Here is a 12,570-nt window from a genome sequence, read left to right as displayed (position 1 = left end):
TTTTGGTTTGCTACGCAGTATAAGTTAAAAAGGTGCAAGGACAACAATCTAAGACATGAGAGAGAGAGAACAGTCAAACAGCAATAGTAGCATGCTGGACAGGGTGAAATTCAACCAAGAAAAATGTTGGAAGCAAATTTGGAGATGGCACAGTGTCTGAGTGCAAGGAACAGGAAAAATGTTAAGAATGAATTAGTAGTTGTAATCTTGAATTCTCTTCCCACCAAACTGGGCTAATTTAAATTTTTAGTGCTGAGAATACTAGGTTCTTATCGAGTAAGGGTGTATAGGGATATTGAGCAATGGTGTCTAAATACAATTAAGACACAGATCAACCATAGTAGAATAGATTCAAGAACCTAAATTCTCACCTCCTGTTCCTACACTCATCCCTCTCCCACCCCAGGACTCCCAATCCCAACTCTCATCATTGATTCTGGATTCATAATTTGGTCTTTTGATCCTTGTTCCTTGACCCTCTTATCCCTGGGCATGCATCCATTGGCTTCCCAATCCTTCGCCCTGCATTACATAACTCCTGATACTGAGGATTTTTGTGACACCAGTCATGGCTTGAGGCTTGTGTTGCTTACACAGAGAAATTTGCGCAACTCCTGTGAAAGTTGGCACTAGATAAACACCTTTTCACATGGCTTCTTTCTTTTAATACATTTCTATTCTAAAGAAGTGCTACAAATTGATCCACATGAATTATCAACTTTTTAATAAGACCGTATCCCGAAATATAATCAGGTGCTAGCGCAGGAAATTCAACTGATTGGAAAGTTACAGGTAGAAAAAAAACCTGAGTACAAAATACACTTGTCCAATTTTTAATTCCCCCTGCATCTATGTTGGTGCCATTGAGTGAAGTTATACCCCATGAAAGACTATGGTATTGCTCAAAAGATCTATACTAGTAGGTTTATTTTTAACTTAGATACACTATATCTATCAGCTAGGTGCAAAATGACTGGCTCCAAGTACGGCCTTTAGCTCAGTTTGAGAAATTAGGCAATTCCACTAAATTGAATGGGCAGAATAGTATACTGAGCAGCTGGAAAAAAAAGCCTGCACTATTACAGGTAAGTTCAATTTTTAAGATTTAGATGTTTGAGCCACTTTGAACATAGCACAATCAATAACTTATAATCAGCAGAAAAAACAAATGCTGCAAATGTGTTGCTGGTCAAAGCACAGCAGGCCAGGCAGCATCTCAGGAACAGAGAATTCGACGTTTCGAGCATGAGCCCTTCATAAAACAAATAATTAGTCACCATATAGAAAAAGTTAAGGAGAGCAGGCATTGATTACTTAGAGGAAAATCATGTTTAACTAACTTACTGGAGTTGTTTGATGAGGTAACAGAGAGGGTTTACCAGGGAAATGCTGTTGATGTGGTGTACGTGAACTTCCTAAAGGCATCTGATACAGTGCTGTGCACAGACTTATGAGTAATACTAGAGCTCATGGAATTAAAGGAATTGTAGTAACATGGTTACAAAATTGGTTGAGTGAGAGGAAAACAAATAGTAATGGTTAATTGGTTAGAAGCAAGTTTGTAGTGAAGCTCCCTAGAAGTCAGTGTTGGGGCCTTTGCTTTTTCAGATTTTTTCAATGATTTAAACTTTGGAGTACAGGTTCAGGACAAAATTTGCAGATGATAAAAAGCTTGGAAGTTTGTAAAATGTGAGAGGGTTGTATAGAATCTCCAAAAGAGATGAAGAAGTTGGAAGAATGAGTAGATAGGTGAGCAGATGAAGTTCAATGCAGAGAAAACATCAGGTAGAGTACTACTTTGATAGATGGGACATAGTGTTATTGAATGCATTGGAGAGTACGCAGAAGATATTTATATGAATGGCTCCATGGATGAGGAATTTCAGTTAGTGAAGTTGAGAATATGCACCTCAGAGAAGAGAAGGCTGAGAGAAGATTAGGTTTAAGTATTCAAAATAATGAGAGGGTAAAAATATTCCCCCTCACAAAATGGGTGAAAGCGAAAGGACACAGGTTTAAAAGAGAAAAAAAATGGCATGAAGAAAAACGTCATTAGGTGAGTGGTTACTGTCTGGAATGCACAGTCTGAGAGAGTGATGAAGGGAGGTTCAAATAGGACATTCAAAAGTGAATTAGATGATTATTTGAAAAGAAACAATGTGCTAGGTTATAGGGAGAAGAAAGGAGAATGGCATGAGATGGGGTGCTCATTTGGAGCTGGCATACTCACAAAGACCTGAACAACCTCCTTCTGCACTGTGACAATCCTGTAATTCTGCATCTAACAATGGAAATAATTGTGAATAGATAGCTGTGATTTTCTATGCAACTTTCACAGCAAGCATATTTTATTCAGGATTCTATCACTGTACATGGAGCTAATGAGTGAATTTCACAAGAATAAATACAGGACAAGGACTGTACATAACTAATGATAAATTAACGTCAACTATAGTAGAGTGGTGAAGAAGCTGTGGTGAAAAAAATAAGATCTTTCATTCTCCAACCATACTCAAACGTAAAGATTTACTTCCAGGAGGTGACATCTATAAAATTACAAATTGTGCTACCAAACCAGATACAATATTCCATCACCGATCTTAGGTCTCCTCCTAAACAACAGCCAATCACTGGATCTGATCACTGGAAAATCCCCCTCAACCTGGCAAATGTACGAATGAATTACCATGGAGGATGGTTACATCTGAAAAATAAATGTACTCCTTGATGTTGCATCACAAAATCTGGTCACTATTCCTTGCCCACAATTTGTGGATACCATGTCGGTTCCTATAATTGATTAATTGATTGATTTATGGTCATGTGTACCAAGGTATAGTGAAAGGTTTGGTTTACAAGCAATATAAGCAGGTCACAGTGAGCAAGGATATACAGATCAAAAAGATTCAGACAGAGGCATACAGGTTTCATTGCACAGGGCATGGCATTAGAAAGATCAGCATTAGCAAGATCAGCATTATTTGAGGCCAGAGAATTGATCCGTTAGTCTAATAGTGGCCTGGAAGAAGCTGTCCCTAAACTTGCTGATGTGTCTATTCTGGCTCGTGTATCTTCTGCCTTGTAAATGGAGTCTGTGAATGGGAGGTTGGCTTCCATGACGGTCTGGTTTGTGCACGCTACCTTCTGTAGTTTTTTAATGGTCCTGGGCCGTGCAGTTGCCATAGCAGGTCATTATGCACCCGGACAATATGCTGTCAATGGTGCATCTGTAGAGGTTAGTGAGGACATGCCAAATTTCCTGAGTCCCTTGTTGTGCTTTCTTGACCATCACATTTACGGGACAAGTCCAAGACAGGTTGTCAGTTATTGTCACTTTGATGAACTTGACGCTCTCCACCCTCTCAACCTCAGTTTTGTTGATGTAGATATGGGTGTATTCTCCTCTGATCTTTCTGAAGTCAATGATCTGTAACTTAGTTTTGCTGACATTGAGAGAGAGGTTGTTCTCATTGCACCACATCATCAAGCCCTCTACCCCTCTTCTATATTTTGCCTTGTCATTGTTAGATATCCGTCCCATTACGGTGGTGTCATCAGCAAACCTGTTGATTGTGTTTGGTTGGAATTTGGCACACAGTCATGGGTGTACAGGTAGTAGAATAGCAGACTGAGGATGCTTCCTTGGGGGGCTCCAGTGTTGGGCGTTATTATGGAAGAGGCACATTTACTTATCTATACTGATGTTCAAGATGGCGCCAACACTGTGCAATTCCTTATGAGCTCCCCACAGTAGATCAAAATCTAGCACTTCTTATAACTACACTACACTTTTAAACTTAAATTGTAAATCTGTAAAAATTGCTATAAAGCTATAAACATAGGAGGTTAAAGACTCCAACTGGCCTAAACAGATTAATTGAAAATCTGAGTAAGTAGCAAAACTCCCCTACCACCATTCAGGTCTGTTACTGATCTTGTTGAAGTTTACAGGGTTAGAATAGAGTCCATCAATCCAAATTGGCTGGTGGGCCTGAGACAGCTACTGGACCTCTATCCTTGTGTCTACCAATGAGTCACAAATTGTAGCAGCAAAATACTCATTGATAAATAAAAATCAAGTTTCTGATAACAGTAGGTCCTGTTATCAGAGAACAGCATTTCAAAAAATATTTTATTTACATCAACCTTGGAGAGTGCAGGCAATGTTACCAGACAACTCTTTCCAACCTCTAGTTGTACATTTGTACTTAATGGGTATGCCAGCTATTTGTTTCTAGCTAGGGATCAGGGAAACTCATCACTGTGGACAATGTTATTTTAATTTAATAAGGAACGGCTGTGCTGGTAAAGAGACTGTCAGTCATCCCCTTCTGGAATGCGTATATGCAAAAAAGATCTGGAGAGAGATACACTGATTTTTGTCAAGTTTCTTCCAAACAACTCTATGACACAGGATCTGTGCTAAACGGGCTGTTACCCGGGATGCATATTGAGACAAACATTGACTGCACCTGGAGGATTATCAACTCAGTAAAAGATGCTCCTTGGTCTGTCTGAAATTTGGTGTTCCAAGCCTTGACCTTGCCATATTGGCACGTTCCAAGGTCTTGGACTAAATGCTGAGAGATGGACTAAAGCTTGAGCCAGCTGCCGCCAAGACGCAGTGGGGAAAGACCATCGTCTAATGTCTTTCTACCAAAGTATAACAAGGTATATGCCAAAGTATTCAGTTGTTAGACCATCTCGGCGCCTGAAAATGAGCATAAATAGTTTCTTCCATAAGTAGAAAATGCCTATTTTCACTGCAACAGTAGAGAAGTTCTGAGGAATGCCAAAATTCCATTTTTTTTTCAAAGACTGTACAGAACTTATTTGGAACCTTTGTATGTACTAATAGATACTTTTTATGAATAATGTACATTTTTGAAATAAAAGAGATTTAATTTAAGCAAGTTTCCATTTCCTTATATAAGATTGTGTTCACCATTAATTTGTATTTTTGTTACAGTGCCCCACAAGAAGCTTTTTAATCATTTTTGATATTTTACGTTAAAAGATATACAGTCATTCCTCCTCATCCGCGAGGATTCTGTTGCTATTTGAACAAATGATGAACTTCACAAGGGTAGAGATTGCTAAAAATTGGTTTAAAATAATACATATATACAGTTTTTGCCCGCGGTTGTTGATTTTTGTTATTTATTTTCTGGCGTGTATACGTGGATATGCGATTCGTGATTTCACAGAGAAAGAGGATTCATTGTACATGTGCATGTTATGCAATTGAACTGAAAAGAAATAATAGAGGGTCTGTTCCTTTCAAATCTGGGGAAATTCCAGAATTAAAATCTTTCTAGTACAAAAAAGCCATTAAGGAAATACATGTAAAATAAATGTTCTCGGCCCTTGAAGAACTCTCGTGCATAAAGCTTCACTTTATATGTTCTGCAGATAAGCTGGCTGAGAACACAGTTGGCTTGCATTTTAAATGAATATTTCTGTTTACATATATTAAGAACTGAATTAAATAGTAAAATTAAGTTCTTGAATGCTCAAGAACAATCAGCTGTACAGTTGGTAAAGGGAGCAAATCAAACAGTCAGGACAGGAAGGAACAAAGCAGAGAACGAGGTAGGACTGATAAATTAAACTGCATTTACTTCAATGCAAAAAGCCTAACAGGAAAGGCAGGTGAACTCAGGGCATGGTTAGGAACATGGGACTGGGATATCGTAGCAATTATAGAAACGTGGCTCAGGGATGGTATTAGATAGAGGGTGGTGGTGGAGGATTGCTTTACAGACTGGAGGCCTGTGACCAGTGCAGTGCCACACAGATCGGTGCTGGGTCCACTACTTTTTGTCATTTATATAAATGATTTGGATGTGAACATACGAGGTAAGTTAGTAAGTTTGCAGATGACACCAAAATTGGAGGTGTAGTGGACTGTGATTAAGGATATCTCAGAGTACAATGGGATCTTGATCAGATGGACCAATGGGCTGAGGAGTGGTAGATGGAGTTTAATTTAGATAAATGCAAGGCGCTGCATTTTGCAAAAGCAAATCAGCACAGGACTTATATACTTAATGGGAAGGTCCTAGGGAGTGTTGCTGAACAAAGAGACCTTGATGTGTAGGTTCATAGTTCCTTGAAAGTAAAGTCGCAGGTAGATAGGATAGTGAAGAAGGCATTTGGTGTGCTTTCCTTTATTGGTCACAGCATTGATTGTAGGAGTCATGAGGTCATGTTAACACTGTACAGGACATTGGTTAGGCCACTTTTGGTATATTGTGTGCACTTCTGGTCTTCTTTCTATCGGAAGGATGTTGTGAAACTTGGAAGGGTTCAGAAAAGATTGACAAGGATGCTGCCAGGGTTGGAGGATCTGAGCTATAGGAAGCAGCTGAACAGGCTGTGGTTCTTTTCCCTGAAGCGTCGGAGGTTGAGGGGTAACCTTACAGAGATTTATAAAATCATGAGGGGCATGGATAGGATAAATAGATAAAGTCTTTTCCCTGGGTTGGGGGAGTTCAGAACTAGACAGCATAGGTTTAGGGTGAGAGGAGAAAGATATAAAAGGGACCTAAGGGGCAACTTTGTTTATGTAGAGGGGGGTGCATGTATGGAATGAGCTGCCAGCGGAAGTGGTGGAGGCTAGTACAATTGAAGCATTTAAAAGGTATCTGCAAATTTTCTTATGGGTATATGAATAAGAAGGGTTTAGAGGAATATGAGTTAAGTGCTGGCAAATGGGGCTACATTAATTTAGGCTATCTAGTTGGCATGGATGAGTTGGACTGAAGGATCTGTTTCTGTGCTGTACCTCTCTATGACTCAAACCTACACATGCATTAAACTAGAAACTAAATCTCAGCTGTAAGGATTTCCTTGGGGCCACCTTAATGTGATTTCCTGAAGTGTGTGGAAGTCCTTTGACTGTTCCATCTACTGTGATCACTAAGTCTCAGCATCACCACTGTGACATATAGCATGCTATCAATAAGTGCCTCTAATGTTACTCAATTGTTTACTAAAATGCATGTAATGTGCATTTATATTTGAAAATGGAAATTTCATCAATGATTCTGCAGTTATTCTACTAGGTACACTTTCTGTGAAATCAGTGGAGATTATCAGTTTAAATTGATGTTAAACACCTTTAATATCCTGTGGTCATATTATGCAATTCACAGCTGTCAAATTACCACATATGCTTACATTGTTAAAACTGATAGAATTGGGCAGTAAATTATTTTCACTTTTTTACCCTTATTTCTGTATCTCAGAAAAGTTATACTGTACTACATTTATCTGAAAATTACAGTAAATTAGTTGTTAAACTAGCAACCACAACTCCCCTACCTCAGTGAGCCTCTAAGAAAACAGACAGAGTTGCTAGTGATGTGCTTACAATAATTAATATTTGAAACAAAATTGCTGTCTCCATGTAACTTTTACATTTCAAAGCAATAATCTAATTTGAAGATTTGATTAAAATTCAATAGCGATTTGAACTTTGCCCTAATACTTGAAACCCTTGCTTTGATTGCAGTTCGATAACTGCTCTCATCGGTCCACTATTCTATCTGTTAAGTTAAAGCAATAATGAATGTAATCTTGGTCAATGGACAGGCAGATAATTAAATCATCAGACATGTCTGAGACATGTTTTACTCTGGAATGGAGGATCTCATTTGGAGAGGTACTTTATATATTCTGATACCTTTCTTTCCAGAAAAAGACATATCACAGAATGGATTGTATGTACATTTAGCTTAAGGTAACCTTCCTACCTCTGTTTTCTTAATGATACAGTTTTCAAATGTATTCTTATATTATAACTTCCTTTTCATTCTGCTCATTCTTATTTGCTGATTTTCAGTGCTTCCCTCTTACCTCCTGGAAAGTGAAAACCAGAGACTCTTGCAGGAAATGCTCAGCAGAATGACTGCAGATTCATAGTGAAACATACCTTGCCACCAAACCTTTGTCCATGCCAACCAAGGTAATTGATAGGACTGCTGGGATTCCCTGTACTACAAAATGTGTGTGCCGCTCTGGTCTAGTCAGAAGCTTGTTCATTCACCTGGTGAGGTTTGCACTCATGAAAATTTAATAGACAAATTTTAAAATTTCAAAGCAGCCCTCTTGTTAAAAAAAACTGAAGGCATAATAAAAAGTTATTTTGACAGGGCTGAAGGGAATCATATCCTCAGGATCCATCTTCGACACTGCTAACCAATGCCACAGAATGTAGCTTGTTCAATAGGCACAAATGAAGGCAACCAACATTGGATAATGAAGGGACCCTCTTCCTGACCCAGGAAGTATAGAGTCAGCACTGATGATACCAAATTGGCATATGCCACCATTTAAGCTCAGATATGTGTTCTCATGTACTTTTATTCATATGAACTTTTGCTGGTATATCAGCACTGACAATCCATTGATAACTTAGGCCTCAGCTATTATTTACATGTAAGATTAGACAGGAATCATTTTTTATGTTGACCTCAAATCAGGTAGTGGCATTTTCATGCAACCCATAATTTTGTTGAACCTTTGTCAATTTCTAGGATTGTGACTAAGGGCTGGTTAGCTCAGTTGGCTGGTCAGTTGATTTGCAAGATAAAGTGATGCCGACAGTGTGAGTTCAATTCTTGGATTAGCTAAGGTTACCATGAAGAACTCTCCTTCTTAATCTCTCCCTTCACTGGAGGTGTGATGACCCAATGAGAGGGCAGCCCTATGGTCCAGTAGGACTGTGTGACTTTATGTTTTGTATGTGAGCAAGCTCTGGGGATGTAGGATGTCCTGATTCAACCTTGCACAATGAGAGGGGAGAAGATCATGTGTCATAGCAAAGTTTAAAGAACTGCAGCAGTTCCAAAGGCGTAAGCATTCAGAAATGTCAAAATTAGAACTATCTTTTTGCATGAAAGGTTCTGCAAAGAGGTGAGTAAAATAGTTTTCATCTCTCTGATGGGCTACTGAGAATCATTTTGAGCAATTGAAGCAGAGAGAGGCTTCTGATTTCAGTAATGTGTGCTATGAACCCTCAAGGAAAATACTCAGGTGAATGGAGGAAGCTAGCTTTAACATGAACACAATCTCAACCATACACAAAGAAAAACCATTCTGAAGGAGGGTCACTGGACCTGAAATGTTAACTCTGATTTCTCTCCACAAATTCTGCCAGGTCTGCTGAGTTTTTCAGTAATTTCCGTTTCTGTTGCTGATTTCTAGCATTCAAAATTCTTTCAGTTTTTTTTTGTTTTACAAAGAGAAACAGGAAGGTTTCTTCCTCTCCCTGTCCAAAACAATGTCTAAAGTATTTACAAACCCTTCCAGCTACTCTTAATGCGTGCAGACTCCAGCTTTTAGCCTGCCTTCACTCACACCCTCACTTGAATTCAGACCCAATGAATCTTTCTGTCTAATGTAACTGACTGATGTTTGGCAATATCATTGTTCATAAAGGAATAAGATAAAATTAAATTGAATGGCTGACATATCCTTGACCTTGGCACCAGAACTGACAAAGGAACATCTTGCCTAGTCAATCCTGCAAAATCCTCTTCTACTTCATCTGAGGATTTGGGCCAAAATGAAAAGAGTTTCCATAGACTAGTCAAGAAAATGCCTGATATTGTCATCCACATCAAACTGGACCTTACCTCCTTCACCATCCCTGAGTATTTCTGTCCCACTGGGAGAACATACTTACCACCATCATCATCATCTCCAGTGTGAGAAGGGACTTTGTCTTTACAATGACCATCCGGTGCTCCTACTTGTACTGATCTTGTCTTATGCTTCTGAGATTAATAGCTCATTGAGGGCAAGATCAGGTAGGTTTCTCCCTCTTGTTTTGGCACTACCACCCAGCTAAATAAGATAGATTCAGAATAAGTCTAGAAGCTTAATTGGAAGTTGATAAGGTGCTATCGCCATCAGCAGCAGATTTCTTAAAATTATACTTTTCCATGGACTGTGGCTGTCATTGGTTAAGCCAGCATTTGTTGCTCATCCCTACCTTCCTCCGAGAACAGTGTATGAGCCTTCTTGAACCACTGCAGTCCACAATTGTAGGTATATCTATGATTCTGTTAAGAATCAAGTTCCAGATTTTAACCCAGCAACATTGAAGAAATGATGATACATGGCTTGGAGGGGAACAGTCATTCATTTCCTGCCCATATACTTCCAAGTGATAGAGAAGGATTGGTGGAAGGGACTGTCAAAGGATCCTTGATGAGTTGTTGCAGTGTATCTTGTAGATTGCTGCTACTGTGTGTTGGTGCCGGGAAGTGTGAATGTTTGATGGGATGCCACTCAATCAGGACTGTTAACCGTTCTTGACGATTGTTAGAACTGTACTCATCCAGCCAAGTGGAGAGTATTCCATCCTGCAATCTGGAACAAAGTAGCCCGCTTGACGGGCAAAGGCAGTAGATGCACGGAACCATTGCCACGTGCATGTTCCCCTCAAAGCTGTTCGTCATCTAGATTTGGAGTTATATTGCTATCCTTCTAATGTCGCTGAGTGAAAATCCAATAACTTCCTTCCTAGCAGCTGGTTCGCAGCAAGTTAAAAAGGTGGCCCAACACCACTTTTTTTTTTAATTAGGGATGAGTTAAGGAAGGCTGGTATTTCCACCACTGCTGCCATCCCCACAAAACAAATGAATTCCCACATTTTGACTTAATCGTTAAAATTTCGAATCTCTTGGACTTCAAAGCATTACCATATGAATAATCAATACGAAGCATAAATCTATCAATGGTTACGGCGCATGAGAAAGATGCAATGAAAATTTTTGGAAGGGAAATCATGAATATACTTTAGGTGGAGAATTTTGTGACCATACACTGGTTCATGACTTGATACCAATCTGCCAGAGGGGAGGACATAGCTGAGGTATGCAACCCAAGTGCACACAGGTTTCTAAACATAAGGAACCTGAATAGTGGAAGATTACATTGCATTTGCCTTGGCTGTTGATTCTAGGCATCTGGATCTCTCAGTCCATATTTTTCAAAAAGATTCCTTCTGAGCATTTAACACTGGTGTAAGCACTGCAGACGATGCCAAAAACTGGGCTGCAAATGACAGCTGGGAAGAATGATCCCATTAAACCTCATGTGCAGAAATATGCAAAATGATTTAGTAACACTGCAGTCCACCATGGGACATGCAAGAACAATAGAACAATTTGCTTGCCATTCTAAAGATCCCAAGTGCAGCTGGGTAATTCCTGCATGGATGCTCCAATTGCTGCCTTACAGACCCAAGCGAGACAAATTGTCTCTTGTGACTTCATTAAGTTTGGGAATAGTTCTGTGAAAATCCTCAGGCAGGGCTTTCACTGATCTCATTACTGTTACTGTACCAATTATGGTCATAGTGTACTCAACAGAAGCTGTGCAGAGGCCAGCTGCAGTAGTCAGCTAACTTCGTATGGATATGGATTGAGCTTGGCGACTTTTCCTTTAATTTAACTCATTGCTACATCTATATTCCTAATGAAACATCAAAAACTTTCTTTTCTTTATGATTTAGATTTTCAGAGTTAATTTCAAAGCCTATAGCAAGAATTGCTGATAATCAAATATTTTGGTTTATATTCAGATATACACAATGAGAAAGAAATCATTCAATCAAACATTTATTATTTATTCATATTCAAGATTAGAATAATAAACAAATTAGATTGTAACTGCTACACCTTGTGTGATGTGGAGAGGACATTTGCTTTTCTTAAAAATAACTTATATGTCACAGCACGTTTAGCTCAATATGCCTGAAATAATACTCATCTTGGAAACATGGCATTTTAGCATAGACAATTAATTTGCAAGAAAACATTGAAAATGGCATGTGGTCCTCAAATTATTCTTTTAAAACAAGGTCAGTTACAAAGAGCTGGTTTTGCTCTGCAGATATAATTAAACATCTTTGATCATCATAATCAACACTCTACAATGTTGAGTGTTTCGCTGAGCAGGAAGTATATAATTGGGCTGTAAGACCACAGGCTAAACAACTGTATTGCACATTCCAGTATCCTCAAGTAGTGTGGAGTGGCATTTAAGGTAATCACAAACACTTTATTCACTACAATAAAATTGTACTGCATTGAGGAGGATTTGGATGTTCGGGGTATTTTAAATATTAGAATTCAGACATGCTCAGTCCTACATGTGATATTTATTTTGTTGAAAACCTTGAGGATTCCAAAGATACTGCACCAATAAATGCAGTCAGTATATCTAAGATGTCATGGCTAAAAGGTAGATATAGTGCAACCACTCTCCTCCACCATAATGATGCAGAAATCTGAAGAGAAATTGTGCGCCCAAAATTCTTCTTTCCCACCACAGCACCCACTGCAGATTGAATTAGCTCCACTCCCAAGGCTGGTCAGGATTTTTGGGGTCTCAGTTACAATCACAGTTCATTAGGCATCCCTTTACGGTTGACTATTTACAAACATATGAAGCTGAAACAAAGTCATGATTCCAGTGTGCTTAAGAAAGGAAAAGAAATTTAAATATAGGAAGTATAGTTAATAAGTTTGTAAATGACACCAAAATTGGAGGTGT

This window comes from Hemiscyllium ocellatum, chromosome 19 (assembly GCF_020745735.1).
Source record: "Hemiscyllium ocellatum isolate sHemOce1 chromosome 19, sHemOce1.pat.X.cur, whole genome shotgun sequence".
In the NCBI taxonomy this organism is placed as follows: Eukaryota; Metazoa; Chordata; class Chondrichthyes; order Orectolobiformes; family Hemiscylliidae; genus Hemiscyllium; species Hemiscyllium ocellatum.
Note: the sequence above shows the minus strand (reverse complement) of the source record.